The sequence below is a fragment of the Taudactylus pleione genome, unplaced genomic scaffold (assembly GCF_031769625.1).
Source record: "Taudactylus pleione unplaced genomic scaffold, aTauple2 ptg001151l, whole genome shotgun sequence".
NCBI lineage: Eukaryota > Metazoa > Chordata > Amphibia > Anura > Myobatrachidae > Taudactylus > Taudactylus pleione.
Genome location: NW_028285552.1, coordinates 740,243 through 759,682, shown reverse-complemented (window position 1 = coordinate 759,682; position 19,440 = coordinate 740,243). Strand labels below are relative to the sequence as shown.

At 45.1% G+C, this 19,440-nt stretch overlaps 1 pseudogene; it reads left to right on the top strand.

Moving 5' to 3' along the window:
* LOC148453439 (uncharacterized) overlaps window positions 1-12,686 on the top strand; it is a 28,714-nt pseudogene extending 16,028 nt beyond the window's left edge.
* The last annotated feature ends 6,754 nt before the right edge of the window (window positions 12,687-19,440 follow it).

Genomic DNA, 19,440 nt, shown 5'->3' with positions numbered 1-19,440 from the left:
TGGGACCCGATCACCTGATGACCGGGCCGCAGTGCAGCATGGGAGACCAGCTGACCGGAGGAGAGACATCACCGGAGCCCCGACCACCAGTCCCTGGAGTCAGGTAAGTTAATTTTTTTATTACTTTTTTTTACACTGTATCAGCATGTGGTCTGTTTAGACCACACAGGTGATCACTGGGGCCGGCTCCAGGCTCTGCTCTCCCCATTAGAGCAGGGCAGGATTCCAGTAACCGGGGGAGGGCCTGGATAATGCCACCTCCAGGTGGCGTTATTATCACAGGGCTTTCCCCGATATTTTTGTACAATTTATTTTTAGTAACTTTGGCCAGATCACATTTCCCATTACAATTATGGCATATGCGATCTAATTACTAAAAATAAGTGATACTTAGGGGTTGGAGTAGAATTTTACCAATTCTACTCCAATTGCCCTGTAGTAACTTTAGGTGAAGCTAAAATAATGTGAAAAGGGTGTGAAAACACCCTTTTTCACTTTATTTTAGTAAAAATAATGTTAATGAATAGAGCCCTTGGTCATTATTACAGGCACTGTGCTAGTTTCTGGTTCTCTACTATTGATAATTAGAGGTGCTGCACAAGCACATGGCTCCAGGCAATTAATAATTACAGGTACAGCACTAGTTCCTGGCTCTGGCAGATCATGTTTATCTTTACTATGGACAAGGCTTATTCTTATGGCCTCTTACTTTGGCAATCAAATAGAAATAGATTCCTTCATGAGATACTCATTATGTTCGGTATCTCTATATTTGGTTCGTATCTTACCCTAACCCAGAATTATACATAAATGGTCAAGTTCTTTGTCCCATTCTTCAGATAAACAACTTTCCTTGGGAGTGGTCTTAAAGACATCTCAACTCATTACTTAGTATGTCTAAGTTTTACTAAGCAAAATGGTTGTACAAAGGCCATATTAAATTGCATGAGCTGCATTCACTATAAAGCATATGTAAATATGGAATTATGTAAATTATAATGTTTCTTATAAACTAAGCTTCCACAGCTCGTTCATGGCTCCAGGCAATTAGTAACTAACATCAGTAGTCTCTCTTTCTCTCTATTTCTACAGTAGTAATTTTACATCATGAATCAACATACAGTGATTACTCCTATTCTAAAAAAAACTAACTTTGCTATCACTTAACTTCTATTCCCCTTAATGTTTCTTGGGAAATTTACCTACTCTCGTTTTATACACTTTTTTCTTCACACGATCTATTGGACTCTCTGCAATCAGGCATTTGTTCCCAGCATACCACTGTATGTCAGTATTAACTGAGGGGTCAGCAGTAGCATACATGGGCATAACTATAGTGGGTGCAGGGAGTGCCATTGCTATGGGGCCCAGAGGCTTTGGGGATCCACCTCTGTGGCCTGACTCAACTGCACCCAGGTCAAAGTTGTCTACTAGGTTCCCGGAATTGCCCACTAAGCACTATGCAGCATAATGTGAAGTGTGGCACTGTGTGGCACTGGCATGTGTACTGGTGACAGAACAATGTGGCATATTATTAATTTGGGGCACTATACTATAGCATAATATGAACTGGGTGCACCGAATGGTATAATGTGAACTAGGGTACTACTATGGGGCACAATATGAACAAATGATGTGGAAAGAGCTGTTTCTCTAGAAGGGGCTATTGGCCCTCTCAAAATATTGCTTTTTTGGGCCCACAAAGTTCTGGCTATGCCCATGGTAGCATAGACAGCTTTTGACATGAGGGGGTGCTGATATGTTCTATTGGAGTAGAACAATAGGCACCAGCAGATTTGTGAAACTGAGTTTAGGACAGACAGTTTATCATTAACCAAACTTGCATGTTTATCTGGATAACAGTGGTAACAGGTATAACAGCAGATGTTAGCGGTAGTACAGAGTATTACAGAGAAGCAGTTTGCGTAACCAGAGACAGCGGTGGTAACAGTGCTAATGTGGTACACAGGTCCACACCCCCCAGAGGAACATGTGATGCACATCCGTACAGTACATAACACACATCCAAGATGGTGCAGAGACACGGGGGTCGCACAAGGACAGCAAGAGATATGACGGTCATCTTGGTAAAGGTGACTGGTCAGCTTCACATAAGGCAGGAGACAGCACTGGCCCACAATCCTTTCTAACAGAGCGAACATGGGAAAATAGGCTCCCAGGAACCAGGTGTTTCCTATATGCCTTCATAAGGCCCATCAGATTGCCATATGTCCCCATCGGTATGTCCAGTATGTTGTTCCCCCACCTGTATTGTGCTCCCCCATTACCTGTTTAATCAGAATTATGTTCTATACCCCAAAAAACAAATACTGTATGTCCTGTAATGTGTCATTCACCTCCCGTTATGTACACCCCTCTATTTCCATGATTTTGTTTTGTGAACCCACACCCCCATCTGTTTGCTTTGTACTGTTTTGCGCCACCCCCATCTGCATGTTGTGTATTGTGCCCTTTCCGCCACGCCAGTCTCTACAACTACATCCCCACACACATGTTAACTTATCTCATTCATGCCATCTTCTTGCAGTCCTCCAGTATTATCTTCCTGCACTTTGTGGTCCCCATAAGTCCTCTGCAGTGAAGTGCTGATACTTTTCCAATCTCTGACCGGTAGTGACGCAATGTCATTATATCATGTCCAAGATACTGCCGGTAACTTGGGATCTGGACGTCTCTTAAGACACTTGGAACAGGTACTACACCAAGGGGCCAGCTTAGGTGCTGAATAAGTTGCTCCTTCTACACCCATCTAGCTATTCCATTGGTAGTATACAGAATGTAATTGCTCAAATCAGTTTATTGGTCCATCACAGGAGCATATAAGGGAGGGGACTAGAAAAAAAAAACAATTCCTTCAGCACACCATAATGGTCCAGCGAAAGAGAAATACATCCTACATGATACTATTAATGCAAAGATCTTGGTTTGAAAACATATGGTAGGCCACCAGCCATGACATGGTGTTCCTGCTCTGGTGGTCCGAAGCTAAATGATAATAGCACCTACTTTGGCTCATATATTTATGTATTTCTAAATTGAAAACCAACTCACCGGGGCACCCCAAGATCCTCCAATATGGCACTACAAGGATCAGCATACCATCCTACTTATCCCATCCATGCCTCTCAGAATAGTGATACACAGAATGGTAATTGCTCAAATCAATTTATTGGTCAATCACAGATGCATATAAGGGAGGGATTCATCTAGACTAGAAAAAGCAAATAAATTCCCCAAGCACACAATAATGAGCCAGCAAAAGAGAAATACATCATACATGATAATATTAATGCAGAGAACTCAAGGTGACTACACACTTGGCGATTTTTTACATGATTTGCCCGATTCCGATGAATCATGACGACAAATCGTGTAAAATATGCCCAAATCATGAGTGTCCAGTCACGATCACGATGCTGATTCACTTACCTGCTGGTCGCACATCGCATCTTCAGATCTAACGTACTGTAGGGCAGATTTGCCAATCTCAGTCATGATGCACTGGAATAGTTAGGAGACATGATAGATCGTTTATCACATTGGACAGTTTTTTTAACACCAAATCATGCCCACGACTGCCAGGGAGCTGCTGGGGAGAGTTCAAAAGAGAAATACATCATACATGATAATATTAATGCAGAGCTCTCAGGTACATATGAACGGGTAAACATATGGTAAGCCACCAGCTATGGCAAGGCATCTCTGCTCTGGTGGTCCTACACTACATGAATATAGCACCTACCTTGAATCATACATTTATGTATTTCTAAATTGAGAACCACTGATGGTCAGTTATTTAATCACTGCTGAATCGAAAGTCATTACTCACTTCTAATTCCTCTAGACCAGAGGTCCTCAAGGCACCCTTACAGTCCAGGTTGACCAAATAACTTGAACTGTTGGGGTGACTTGAGGACTGCATTTGGAAACTTCTGCTCTAGACCTATCTGCTGTATTTAACACTGTTGGCCACTTTCTTCTCATAAAAACACTACATTTGTTAGGACTTCAAAACACTGTCCTGTCCTGGTTCTCATCCTTCTTATCAAATGGCTCTCTCAGAGTTTAGTTCTCTGGACCCTCTCTGCTTACTCTATCAGTTAACATAAACAATGGTCAGTGCTAGGCAGTTTCTTTATATATGCAATTTTTGTTGGATAATTACTAAGCTCCTTTTGTATCTCTCACAATCTGTGTTGACCTGGGTTACTGAATGCCTCTCTACTATTACATCTTGGATGTCATCTCACCACTTTAGAAACAATCTTTCACAAACTAATGTTCCCACCAGGCAGCAGAAGCTTTCTACCTGATATCTCTATATTTGTGGACAACACAAAAATAAACCTTACCCCTTAATTTCAATGCCAAGGTGTTATCCTTGACTCAAAACTGCACAACATACATCTCTTTCCTTGTCTGAGAATATCTCCCAACTCAACCTGGGCGTCTGCATCTGCCCATCCACACTCATTGCCTGCTACTATTGCCGGATACAAGAGTTTATTTTGGGATCTGCCACTTTGTGGCAGATCCCAAAACATAAACAATACTTTCTCATAAACAATACTTTCCCCTAGTCTCCAAATCTCCAAGCATTCAAGGCAAGCTTATACTGTACATTTCCCAAGTCATTTATTCTACATGATCATCACAACTCTACAACATTCACTCAAATTTTCATTTATTTTTCTCCTACAGAATGTTAAAGACCCCCTGTCCTCACATTGCTCTATTGTGCACTTATTTCCATTGCTATCTGGCTGAACATGTCACTTAACCTAATGTATCAAACTCCGATTTTCCTACAGGTTGCAAGCAGGCATTCTTACTGTTTTGTCTATTTTTGTTTGTCTCTAATACCTCTTTTCCACTGCCAGCAATAAGCCGGGTTACTGTGCAGTGTGAAAGGGCAGGGTTCAAATAAGCCGAGTCGAGCAGGGTTGAACACGGGTTTAACCTGGCTCGTGAAGCAGTGTGAATGGGTAACCCGGGTCAATGCGACCCGGGTACCGCTCTCTGCATAGGGAGAGCTGGCGCTTGGAGATGAGATCATCTCCAAGTGCCGGCTCATCACATGATGGCGATGGCGTCATCGACCCGGCATTAGTGAAGGTCTTGCGCCTGCCTGAATGAGGTCTCAGTAGGGTCGCACCTGGGATGGGCGTGTGAACATAATCCCGGGTACGACCTGGCATAGCAGTGGAAAAGGGGTATAATTGTGAAGTGATACTGAGTTTGTGTGGCCCAATGTTAATTAATGTTATTAATAATAATAATAACTTGATACCTGAATAAATTAAGTAACTTAACATGTCATTATCCAGTCAACCAGTCACAATCATTTACTCAGATTGGGTTCTTGTAATTGTTTGGCAGTGATGAGAGTCCTGGGGATCTCACATCAATTAGTGTTCAAATGATCTGCGATAAAATCATTAACAATGCTGTGAATTTACAGTCATGTCAATGGCATAGTCATTTCATTGGCCAATTAATTTGGATAAGGTTTCTAACGGATATGATTAGTAAAAAAAAACAGGCCGCTCTAGGGTTTTTAGTCTCCTACAGAGATTAAATGACTTTGGTGACATACTTTGAATGCATTGAAAAGGGTTACGTATTGTCCAAAAAAGATAATGTCCTGCAATGCGACTGTTTGCTCATAAACGGCAAAAACACAAATATAAATGGACACATGTAATCCATCTGCTCTTATATTAGCATAAGGATGAATGATGATGAAGTATGAACACATGTTAGAAAGTCAGACAGAGTGTCTCAACACCACTGGATAACGGCCTTAAGCTGGGTACACACTGGCAGATATATTGGCCAATCAATTGGCCGGCGTCGTTCACAGACATCCCATTGGCTGTGCTGCACAGCTGATGGCAGACATATATGCAGATATATCTGTCAATCATATTGTCTGCTGACCGCCCGTACACTTGCAGCAGAGGCCGCGTGGAGGGGGGAGCGCGACACAACTCCCAGCCAGCGGCACCCGTAGCCAGATGATGGATGATGGTTGTTCAGTGTGTATGAACAACCATCACCTGCAGACATAACTTTTAGGTGTGTACCCAGCTTTAAACTTGTGAGCGTCCCTCCAGCACTACGGCTTAACAGCTTTGCAGCAGTGTTGGTACACTGGGCCTGATTCACAGATGTTATTTGCCATTGCGCATGCGTATGAAGTTGCGGTCGAATTAGCGTCAGTCTCTGAGGGCCTGATTCAGAGACGGACGCAATGCAGCTGCAAAAATATGCTAAAGTTAGCAAAGATCACCCAAGCATAAAGATGCCCACTACTGCCTTCTCACCTACGTATAACTACGCATACCTACTTAACTTCCTGTCAATCAATCTGCAATGGGCCTCCGTGGTGTCGAAGTCAGATAATTGGATATGATCGCCTGCAATTATTATCTGACGATCTAGTCGTCTATGGGCTGATATAGAGTAAATCGGACGCTACTCTGCGTCGGCGCAATCGGATGTGCACAAATGCGTATATGTATATTTATATTTATGCAAGGTTTAGTCAGTGTATGGGAAACAGGTTCTGTGTATGTCTGTACCAAATAATTAAAATGCACACAGATATTGGTATGCGCAGAGGAAGACCATTGTCAGAAACCTGCATATCTTTAGCAATTGTATGCCTTTTGTTTGATGCTGCTGTGGTTCAGAGGAACTGACAGGTACACTCTAAATAAGATCAGACTTCATGACTCCAGCAAACATCTGCTCGTCTCCTCTGAGCAGAACAATTTTTTTGTTAAATGACACCTTGGAATTTGGTTCAGGCAAGCTTAATGTTAAATATGCCAAAAATGGATAAAAGTTAGGGATATATATATTAATCCATTACACATACTCTGATGCACATAACACACACACATAAACATATATGCAATATGCATACACATAGACGCTCACATGCATACTCACATCCGTACATATGAACATTACATGGACACACATATACAAACGCATATGTATAGAATGGTTCCCACTCACTACGATTAATAATCAGAGTTATTTAAGGAATTGTGAGATAATAATTAAGATATAATATGTACCTATATGAGATCTGAGGTTCGGAATACAGTGGACAGGTCGTGTTTGGTATTATACTAAATCCCTCTTTATTAGCAGATCTCTGGTTCTATCGGCAAGGAGATCACATCATGCGTCCGCTAGTTATGGATCATAGGGAATTATTGGTTAACATATTACCATTTTGTATGAAGTGTCTGTAGCCAGTTTAGCTAGTTCTTCGGCGGGAAAAACTACACAAAGAAGCTGTTGGAGAACTGAGACATACCCCTAATGATACCATATGAACTAACCAATGACCAGAGTGACCTGAAGTAAGAACCAATGGGAATCTGTTATTACGTGCCTTTGTTGTCTCTGTAATCTGTACCGAATATAGGCTTGTGAGCTGGGTGCAGTATGCAGTCATTTCTCCATTTCTTTGGGTGACGGTGACCACAGGGTTCAGGATTGAAATACTGCATACTGGACCAGTGCGCACGCATATGTATCGGCCGTACTATTTTCATTGCTTTTTATTCTAATGGTTAAAGCTTTCCCTGTTTACATAAATAACTTTTTGTGCTTTGGAACCACAATTGGATCGGAAAGCAATTATTTTACTTTAGCGACTTGCAGCGCTAAATAGCGACTATTAGGTATCAATAGTGGTCTGCGTGAACGCACAGTGAACGCACTGCTGCCATCGCGCACATGCACAGCAATGCATACACATGCACAATGGCAAATAATTGCTCAATCTGCGTGTGATTTGCAGTTGCGTTCATCTCTGAATCAGGCCCACTGTCATTAGATTTGTGTATTTAGTACTCATTATATGTTTGTATGTGCACACAGTAAAAAAATAAATAAACAAAAAAGTGCTCATAGAAAGAAAAGTTTAATTTGGTATCCTTGGTCCTTTTTCTGAAGTGTTTTCTAAGAATTGGTAAGTAAAAAGCTGGTGCAAAATATATACAAATTAATCTTATTTATCAGGAACAAAAATATGCAAAATGTTATAAATGTGCATAAAAAACACTAAAATTAGAATAGTAAATAAGCAGCACTTTATTTTACTTTTCCTGGTTAGGTCTTTCAATCTGGAACTCATGAGATGAGGCATGACCATTAAATCTTTAGCGGTCACAAGTGAAACTCTTGATTCATACATCCATTAGAGACACCTCCTTACTGTTGCCATGGAGATTTCCGATTGTGTAAACAAAGCCAGACAATTACATCTAGGAGCCAGATTGCATTATAGGATGTGGCCCAAAGCCAAAAAAACCTCCCGTGATGACATCAATTTTATGGAGAGAAGTTGCCAAATATTATACACTAGCAATGTACAAGTAATGTGCATTCACTTTATGTTACCTTGTTAATATCCATCATCTGCTAGTGGAAATTAAAGTTCCACAGGCATAATGTGGATTTCCCCTTTAGATGGAAGATGTAATCAACTTTAATTTCTATTTTATAGCAACACATTTCCTCAGACTTACAGGGTAATCAGTAATACAACTCTATAACACCGTTATTATAAAAGTAGGCATGCCACGTATATAGAGAGGAAGAAGTCTTTTTGTGATAATGCAGCCTATCGTACAGTCTCTAAGGACTAGTGACATCAATGAGGCATGATAATTGTTAATCTGAATAGCAGTTTTATCTCTACCTACTTTGTAAAGGTGACAAATATTTGTTATATTTTTTGGGTATTTATTACACTATATACATAAAGTATTAACCCTTTCACAATTCCTACAGGAAAGCAATTATTATGCACATGAGGATTCCCTTCCTCCTGACACATGTTGCCCGTGGAATGAACCCCTGCACTTGGCTTAAAGTTCTCATTCTTATAGACCACAGAAGGAAAGGAATTTTCATAAACTTGATCAAGAGCACTCGGCTATGTGCAAGCCTATAATGCAGAGTACATTTCCAAGTTTAACACTACATGTCGCTTATAACAGTTCTGTGTGCAAGATATTTGTCTTTTATAAATTTATAATTAATGGAAACTTATTACTTAGTCAGGCACAGCTGGCATTTTAGAGAGAAAGAAAGGGAGAAAATCAATATTACGGTGGAAGCAAAATTAGCAATGTTTCACACAAGTAACATCATATGAGAGAGAGTGTGTGTGTGTGTGAGAGTGTGTGTGTGAGAGAGTGAGTGTGTGTGTGTGTGTGTGTGTGTGTGTGTGTGTGTGTGTGTGTGTGTGTGTGTGTGTGTGAGAGAGTGTGTGTGTGAGAGAGAGTGAGTGTGTGTGTGAGAGAGTGTGTGTGCGAGAGAGAGAGGGTGAGTGTGTGTGTGTGAGAGAGAGTGTGTGTGTGAGAGAGAAAGTGTGTGAGTGAGAGAGAGAGTGAGTGTGTGTGAGAGAGAGAGAGTGTGTGTGAGAGAGAATATATAACTAGAAAAATAAATAGTAATGTATAATTCTGTGCAATATCAGTACGGTTTTGCCTCATTCTAAAAACATGACATATTTCATAATGTGAACTGTATGATTACCTGCTTCAAAAAATAAATGCAGTCAACAGGGAAGGAAGGAAGTACATAGGTTATGTGATATATGAGTGGTACTGTGTTACTTTATTATACCACTATGATGTTTTCCCATTTACTGTATTGTCCTGTGTAACAACATAAGACTATACGAGGGCTGCCTAAGCTGGAGACTATTTAAGAGTTCTACATTTTTTGTGATGGGTAGCCTAGAGAAGCTGTTGCTAGGCAGATTCTAGTTTGTGAGGTATTTTGTTATCATTTAGGGTCAGCCAATTAAGGTTGATAGGGGCCTGTACATTTAGGCTGTACTATTTAAGGCGGAATTTGAATAAGGTTCTGCCTCTTTTTCAGTTGGAAGCCAGACAAGTCAAACCTGTATCACTCTTGTATTACCTCAGGAGTTGTGCCAGCTTTTCTGTCCTCTACTGTTTAAGCCTCATTTTCCCTTATAACTTTTATTAACCTTCTTGTTCATTTAATATTGTATCTTGCATTTTTCTTTAGTTAATTTTACCCCAAACCTCGTTAAAACCCCCCCCTTTGTCTGCTTTACTTCACCACTCTTTTTCCTTTTTATTCCTACATTGTGTTTTTCTTTTACCCTCCCTTTCCCAGTCAGGATGCCCCGTCCCAAACGTTCAGCACCCCCTCCCCTCCGTTTAGCGCCGGCCTGTGCTTTTGGCGGGCCCTCCTTCACCTGGGGAGCCCGCCGGAGTTCAGTCCGTTTCTCAAACGGGAGATGAGGCGGCTCCCCATTTTCCCTCCTCCGGGCCCGTGCTGCCTGTGCGTGCGGCGGTGGAGCCTGGTGGCCTGGGCGCGCGCTCAAGTCAAGCGTGTGTTCCCGTGCCGGCGGAGGGAGGTGATGACCCCCCCGCGAGTCGGGGCTGTAGAATCCCCGGCAGCGGTAGCGCCGCTGCTGGACTTACCTTCCGGCAGTCCTGGCGTCCATCGCGGCTCGGGTGTCCTCCCTGGCAGCACGGTGGACGCTGGGGCGGGAGGGGGGTCATGTGATGAAGCGCATGCCGGGGATAGGAAATCCCCGGCTGCGCTAATTATCAGTGATGAAGTGGCAAGTGGCATAGGGACCCCTGGCCTCTCTGTGGAGCTCTCAGGGCCCTTGCCAGCCGCTACCTCCACAGGCGCCATTTTAGGGGCTGCGAGGGAGAGCTCTGCAGCTCCTGGGATGGCTGAGCCTGTCAGATATTTGAATAGGGTGCCACCTGCTGGTTCAGCTGCGTATGTGCAGGCCATGAGCACTGCAAGCTCATGGTCAGCAGGGTACAGTTTGCACCATCAGCCCACTATGTTAAACTCGCATAATGCTTATGCGGGCTATGCTGTTAATACTTTGCCCGTTAATGCCCCTCTTTTTCAGGCCGTTTTTCCAGATGTCAGGGTCGCATGCGATCAGTTCACAATTACCTTTGGTGGTTTCCTCTCCACATGCCATGCAAACCACTTGGTCATTAGGCGCGCACCATGTTTTTCCCCAGCATTCCGTTTTCCCCTCCATGACAGTTTCTTACCCCTCCTACACCCCCTCGGCCCCTACTTTTAACCAGCTTCCCTATGGTCAGCCGAGTCTATTTGGATCACAACAGCCACTTATGGCTACTGGCACCCTGCTTACGCTTCACCTGGATCCTGGTTGCCAGCTTACCCCCCGCCAAGCACTCTGCAGCAGAGTTTTCCTCAATCACCAGTAGTTTCCGCTCCTTATTTTAGCCCTGTTTCCATATTGAGTCAGACTGTTACGGTTACTGCACTTTAGGCGCCTCCCATCCCTCCGACCCCACCTCCCCCTCCCCCAACACCAGTTGTTGAGTCAGTATCCTCCGTGGATGTTAATACGTCTTTTGCCACACCTGATGTTCTCCCTAGTGGTTCAGCAGCCGCTGCGGTATCAGATGCGGTGGTATGTAGAAAGAGGAACGTGTCTTGGGACGAAGTTGCGGCATAAGGGAGCAATACTAGGGGGACGGCGGGAGTGATATCAGAGGATTCGGAGCTTCCAGGCCCTTCAGGAACAGGTGAGCATACATCTGCACAGATTTCCAATGACAGTTATTCGTCTGATTCATCTACTAGCAGCGAGTCGTTGGGGTCCCCTAAACGCCCGCGGAAATTAGCAAAATTGATTGCGCACCTCATAGTCAAGAAAGCGGGAAAGAGCAAGGGTCCTGAGAAGACAGCTGCGCCTGCTGAAGTGCCACCATATTCTGATATGGTGCATTGCGCCAATACGGCTATTACGAGGGGTTTAAGGAAGAGAATCCGGGAAAAGATAAGAAAGGGGAAATATATTGATATGGTTACTCTCACGGATGACATGAGGCAGGATTTTGAGAAGGCCAAGAAGACAGGTGGCATTGGGGAGAATGCTTTTCATAGTATTCATCATTGGATGAGGGGTGTTTTAGTGTTTGCGGCTTGTTACCTTGAAACTAGGCCTGGGGAGCACATGAACATACTTAAATACATTTACCTCATTCACGATATGTTCTTGGCTTCTCGGGGTTATGTTTGGAGAGACTACGATGAAAAATTCCGTCATAAGCAGGAAGGAAATTTGGTCATGCCTTTGGGGGTAAAAGACGTGGAGGTGTGGCTAGAGGTAACCCAGCATAATAAAAACCCATCAGAGAGTCAGTATAAGAAGCCGAGTGGAGTAGGGAAGGGCAGCTCAGGGTACACGGCAAAAGGTAAACGTTTTGCCTTCAATGATGGGAAATGTACTAGAGGGACGAATTGTCGTTTTCGCCACTCCTGTCGCAATTGTGGGGGAGGACACCCAGCCAAGGACTGCAAGGGCGGGGGGTGGTGCTTCCCATTCAGAGCAGCGGGAGAGCGCTGGGGCCAATAAATAGGGCACCAACACCCATTGTTGTGGAAGAACTTAGTAAGTGGTTGGCGCATTATCCTTTGCGGGATGATGCTAAGTTTTTGTTTGAGGGTTTTAATTTAGGTTTTCCTTTACCCATTTCTGTTTCTTTCCAAGTAGTTGCTCGCAGAAATCTCAGTTCAGCGAGAGAGTTACCGCTGATGGTGCTGCAGAAAGTGGATACGGAGGTTCAATTAGGACGTATGTGCGGTCCTTTTGATGCAGAACCCCTGCCGGGTTTGTGCATTTTCCCCCTGGGGGTGGTGGTGCCCAAGAAAGTACCCGGCAAATTCCTTTTAATCCAACATCTGTCTCACCCACGCGGGGGCTCTGTCAATGACGCCATTCCCGAGGAGCTTTGCAGAGTGCGGTATCAGTTGTTTGACGACGCACTGTGTTTGATTCGCAGTTTTGGCCCTGGGGCGTTGATGGCAAAGTTAGATATCGAGTCGGCTTTTCGGCTACTGCCACTACCCCCGATTCCATGCGTTATATGGGTTTTAAGTTGGAGGGTAAGTTCTACGTGGATAAGTGTCTGCCCATGGGGTGTTCTGTTTCTTGTGCCTATTTTGAGAAATTCAGCACTTCCCTTCACTGGTGCATTGTCGCGGGCACAGGTCAATATGGTGTTGCCCTTTATTTAGACGATTTTCTCTTTATAGGTCCAGGAAACAGCAATATTTGTCAGGAAATTTTGTTTTCAGCCAGCTCGTTGTTTCATGTTTTGGGGGTTCCAGTTGCTCAGGAAAAGACAGAGGGCCCCACTTTTTGTTTGTCCTATTTGGGTATCGAAGTCGATACCAGGGCGGGAAGCTGCCGCCTCCCAGCAGATAAGGTCCAGAAGCTTTTGGAGCAAATAGAGGAATGTTTGCAGCTAGAAAGGCTCCGGTTGAAGCAGGTGCAATCCCTTTTAGGCTCTTTTAATTTTGCTTGCCGAATTATTCCTATGGGGCGGATTTTTTGCCGTAAGCTTGAGAAATCAATGGCGGGTGTACTAAAGCCGCATCATACCATCCGCCTCTCTAGGGAAATCAAGGATGATCTTCGAGTGTGGTTTTCCTTTTTGTCAAATTTTAACCGGGAACTCATATGGCCTTCTAGTATGGTTTTTAATTCCACTCTGCAATTATTTACCGATGCGGCTGGTTCTACGGGTTTCGGAGCATTTTTTCAAGGGGAGTGGTGTGTGGCGTGTTGGCCGCTGTCGTGGGTCGCACAAGGTTTCACGGCCAATCTGTTGTTACTGGAGTTATTTCCAATAATTGTGGCTGTGGAGCTTTGGGCCACCAGATTGGCAAATCAGAGCGTGGTATTTCGATGTGACAATTTGGGGGTAGTACACGCTGTTAACAATCAGCGCTCATCTTCCCCTGAGGCTTTGAGGCTTCTGAGGCATTTGATGCTGAGGTGTTTGCAGTTTAACATAAATTTTTCAGCAGAACACGTACCTGGGGTTGAAAATGACATAGCGGATGCTTTGTCACGTTTCCAATTTTCTAGGTTTCACATTTCGGTGCCTGGGGCTGCCCCTATTGGCTTAACATGTCCTCCTTATGTCTGGCAGATTATCGAACAGGCATAGCTGGGCTGGCGCGTAAGTCCTTGGCACCATCTACATTACGGGCATACACATCTGTGTGACAGGACTGGGAGGCTTACAGGGTTAAGTATGGGGATGCGGGTAAGTCACAGGAGGATTGCTTGTTAGCGTTTGTTTGGGGTCACTACGAAAGGGGTAGATCTAGGGCAGCCATGGCTGCTGCGTTAGCAGGTATTTCCTTTTACTCAAAGATTTACCAGATACCTGATCCCACCAAGACATTTGTGCTATCTAGGGCTCTTAAAGGTTGGGCCAGAGATAGACCTGCCTCTGCGGATGACCGCAGGTCAATTGATTTGAGATTGCTTCGGGACCTTATGTCAATATTGCCATCGGTGGCTGCGAATGATTTTGAAGCCTTACTTTTCCGGTGTGCTTTTTCATTTGCTTTTTTCGGTGCCTTTCGGGTCAGCGAGCTGGCTTGCGATTAATAAACGTTCTGAGATCACCGGATTGCTGTCCCGAAATGTGCTGATTAAAAAGGAGTCAGTCTTGTGTAAAATTCCCCGTTCTAAAACAGATCAGTCTGGCTACGGGAAGTGGGTTTCCCTTAAATCCCATGCCATACCTGACATCTGCCCTTTGCGCCTGGACTTTACAGTCAAGCGAAGCTTCCCCTCTTACGAAATTTCAGTTTGCGGCGGTTTTTAGGCAATGTTTACTTGCTTTAGGCTTGAAGAATGAGGAGTATGGTACTCACTCGTTTCGCATCGGCGCTGCTACGTGTGCTGCGGTTGAAGGAATGCCAGCTGCTGCTATTCAACAGATGGGGAGGTGGAAATCAGCTGCTTTTAAAAGTTATGTTCGTTGTGATAAGTTGTGATGTTGCACCTGTTGCGCCAAACCAGAAACGCTGCTTACCCATCAGTTTTTGAAAGATTAGCTTTCAAAAACTGGGGGTGTGAAGGAATTTTTAAAATTTTTCCTCCGCGGGGGCCTTAATTATAATTGGCTATACAAGTGGTCCACGGGAGGTTTTTTAAGTTTTCTCCTTCGCCTGGGTTTATGTACTAACATTGTATGTCGCATGTGTTTTTCATTTACATTGGTTTTGGGTTCACAGTACATTATCTGACGGTTAGGTGTTTTCTTTTTCAGCATCCACGGGCTCTACGGAGCAAGTATGGCTGGTGGGCCACTCCTATATGTTTTGGGCTGAAAGACACCCTCTAGCCAAAAGAGCGGTTATGCTAATGGGCGGCCGCACAGTTAGATGGTTAGGAGTCCGAGGATTGCATTTGGATTCCCTTTTGGGTCTGCTTTTTAGGCATGAGAGGCAATGGGGCCGCCCTGATTGCTGATTATACATTTAGGAGGTAATGATGTAGGTTCGATCAAATGCATCGAGTTGATACTAAGAGTCATAGAGGATTTGGATAGGGTGTTGTCCCATTGGCCGGGGGTACGTTTAGTGTGGTCGGAAATTGTACCTCATTTTAATTGGAGAGGGTCTGTGGATGTAGTTGCTTTGGACAAAGCCAGGAAGAAGGTAAATATTGCAGTGGCTAAGTTTGTGTTGGCTGCCGGGGGTGTTGTAATCAGGCACCCTCTTTTGGTTCTGGAGAATGCACACTATTTTAGGTCAGATGGGGTACATTTATCACCTTTGGGGATGGGAATTTTTCTTAAAGGTATTTTTTCTGTTTTTGATTAGCTATTTTGTTGTTGGGTGGCATGCTGCGGTTCATGGAACCTGGCGTGGCGGGAAGGCGCTACTAACCAGCGGCCACATGTGGCGCAAGCGGTCATTGTGAGGCACTTGCCCTTTTGAAGGATGGCGAGTGGGTCCTACCTATGTGGGTTGGACAATCGGGCCCTATTCTTTGCGGAAGTGTCCGGACTGTGCCAAAGTAAGGGGCGGCGAGACTTGCACAGCGCAGGTTACGCATTTTTGAGAGGTGGGGGTGTTTTAGTCGTCCCCCAATTTTTTGTAGTAAGATTTATATGGGCTAGAGCTAGGTAGTGGTAGTGCCTTCTTTTGCCACCCTCTTTAATTAAATTTGCAATTTAGTAAATAAACCAATTCTAATTTGATCTAAGCTATCGTTGTCTGTGTGGTTATTTCATTTAGAAGTTAAGCTTAGCATAAGAGGTTATTATGTTTTTATCACAATATATGTATGAACGCCTTAGACTAGATGAGGGATGCCTAAGCTGGAGACTATTTAAGAGTTCTACATTTTTTTGTGATGGGTAGCCTAGAGAAGCTGTTGCTAGGCAGATTCTAGTTTGTGAGGTATTTTGTTATCATTTAGGGTCAGCCAATTAAGGTTGATAGGGGCGTGTACATTTAGGCTGTACTATTTAAGGCAGAATTTGAATAAGGTTCTGCCTCTTTTTCAGTTGGAAGCCCCACCCTCCCTGCCCAAAACCGTGTGTTTGTCTTTGTGTTGTTTGTCTTTACTAAAATTTCTTAGATCAGTGGGCAGGAAGGCGCTACTAACCAGCGGCCACATGTGGCGTAAACGGTCGTAGTGAGGCACTTGCCCTTTTGAAGGATGGCGAGTGGGTCCTAACCTATGTGGGTTGGGCAATCGGCCACTATTCTTTGCGGAAGTGTCCGGACTGTGCCAAAGTAAGGGGCGGTGAGACTTGCACAACGCAGGTTACGCATTTTTGAGAGGTAGGGGCGTTTTAGTCGTCCCCCAATTTTTTGTAGTAAGATTTACCGTATATACTCGAGTATAAGCCGAGTTTTTCAGCACATTTTTTGTGCTGAAAAAGCACCCCCTTGGCTTATACTCGAGTGAAGTGTGTAGCGCTGACCGGACGGAGTTCGGTCAGCGCTACACAGCACAAACACACAGCCGCCGGAGCCGGCAGCTGTGTGTTTGTTGTAATCAGCAGCCAATGAGAGTCTGTCAGACTCTCATCGGCTGCTGCTGCTCCCACTGCGGGAGCCATCTTCCGGCTCCCGCAGTGGGTAATGGGAGAGACGTCATGAGTAATGACGTCTCTCCCATGCAAAGCGGCCGGAGGAGCTGTTAGCGGCGGGACCAGGAGCGGGGGTTTCAGGTAAGTGATTTATTTTTTTATTTTTATTACGTCTCTCTCTACTGGGGGGGGACTACTGGGGGCACTACCAGGGGGGGATTACTACAGGGGGCACTACCAGGGGGGAATTACTACAGGGGGCACTAAAAGGGGGGATTACCACTGGGTGTACTACCAGGAGGGGATTACTACAGGGGCACTAAAAGGGGGGATTACCACTGGGGGAACTACCAGGGGGGGATTACTACTGGGGGCATTAAAAGGGGGGATTACCACTGGGGGAACTGCCAGGGGGGATTACTACTGGGGGCACTAAGAGGGGGATTACCACTGGGGGCACTACCAGGGGGGATTACTACTGGGGGCACAACCAGGGGGAATTACTACTGGGGGCACTACCAGCTGCTGCATTTCCCACCCTAGGCTTATACTTGACTCAATAAGTTCCACCCACAGCTTATGCGAGCGTCCATGATGATGGTCGCGATGGTCAAGACCATCGCAACCATCGGGCTTGCAACGAGACCCTGCGGTAGGGTCTCGCTGCCGCAAGCCCTGGAGTGATTTTGGCTCTATCAGAGTGATGTCAGATCAGTGATCAGAGTGATCACTCTATCACTAGTGATGTCAGTGGGGCCGGACCCAGACGGAAGACGTTCCCATGGGAATGCCTCCATCTGGCAGCCACGCCCCCGGCACGCCCACCAAAGGGGGCATGCTGTCACTCACCATCGACAGCATGCCCCCTTTGGTGCGAGACCCGGAGCGACAGATTGGCTGTCGCTATCAGGGTCTCGCGCATGCGCGCGACGGAGTTCACTCCGTTGTGCGCATGCGCATTTGGGTACCATTGACCCGCTTTCGAGCATCCTGCGCTCGCGAGCGGGTCTGAATGAGACCCTCAGTACAATGGGGATGTCCCAGAGCTCACATCCCGGGTGGGAGAGCGTTGAGAACCCTGCAAAACTGCACGGCCAAACTCTGAAGCGGAGGCCGCAAAAGTATCAAAGCGGTAGAATCTTAGAAACGTGTGCTTGCTGGACCAAGTGGCTGCTCGACAAAGCTGGTTTAAAGAAACCCCATGAGCAGCCGCCCATGAAGGTCCTAGCGAGCGCGTGGAATGCGCTGTAATGGAAACCGGTGGTTGTCTAGAAGCCACCACATAAACCTGTCTGATAGTCAGACGTATCCATCTGGAAATAGTTTGTTTGGAAGCCGGCCAACCTGGTCGGGCCAAATCAAACCGAACAAACAAAACATTTGATTTACGGAGCGAAGCAGTCCTGTTGACATAAATCCGGAGCGCTCTGACTACATCTCAGGATTTAGAGGCTGGAGACTCATCCTTAAACACAGGGACCACAATTGGTTGATTGATATGAAAGGCAGATACTACTTTTGGAAGGAAGGATATTTGTGTGCGTAATTCCGCCCTATCTTCATGGAAAATGAGATAAGGAGGGCGGCATGATAAAGCACCCTGTTCAGACACACGCCTTGCTGAGGCGAGTGCCAAAAGAAGAACCACCTTCCAAGTTAAGTACTTTATCTCCACCCTCTGTAATGGCTCGAAGGTTTCAGACTGAAGAAAAGCCAATACCAAGTCTAAGTCCCATGGTGCCATAGGAGGCACAAAAGGAGGTTGAAGTCTGACTACTCCTTGGAGAAAAGTCTGGATATCCAGCAATAAGGCCAATTTCCTCTGAAAGAAAATGGATAACGCGGATATCTGTACCTTTAAGGAACCAAGACGAAGACCTGCTGTCAAACCAGCCTGAAGGAAAAGAAGGAGACTTGATACCTTAAATATTGATGGAGGTGAATTGCGTCGTTCACACCAGGTTACATACGCTTTCCATATGCGATAGTAATGTTGAAACGTAACCTCCTTGCGAGCCCGAATCATGGTAGGAAATACACTTGATGGGATTCCTTTCTTTCTGAGAATGGCCCTTTCAGTAGCCATGCTGTCAAACGAAGCCACCTTAAGTCTTGATAAATAAATGGCCCCTGAAGAAGGAAGTCGTCTTGCAGAGGAAGCAGCCACGGCTCGTCTACCAACAGATTCCTCATCTGCGAGTACCACGCTCACCTGGGCAAATCTGGTGCTATGAACAGCACCCTGACATTCTCGCAATTGATTCTCTGAAGTAATCGAGGAATTAGCGGGAAAGGAGGGAATAAGTATACGTAGTGGAACCTCCATGGTGTTGTCAGTGCATCCACTGCTGCTGCCTGTGAGTCCCTGGTCCGGGAACAGTAAATTGGTAATTGGTGGTTCATCATCGATGCCATGAGATCGGCCTGTGGACAACCCCACCTCAGAGTTAGTTGGTGAAATACCTGAGGATTGAGCGACCATTCCCCCGGATGAATGTCC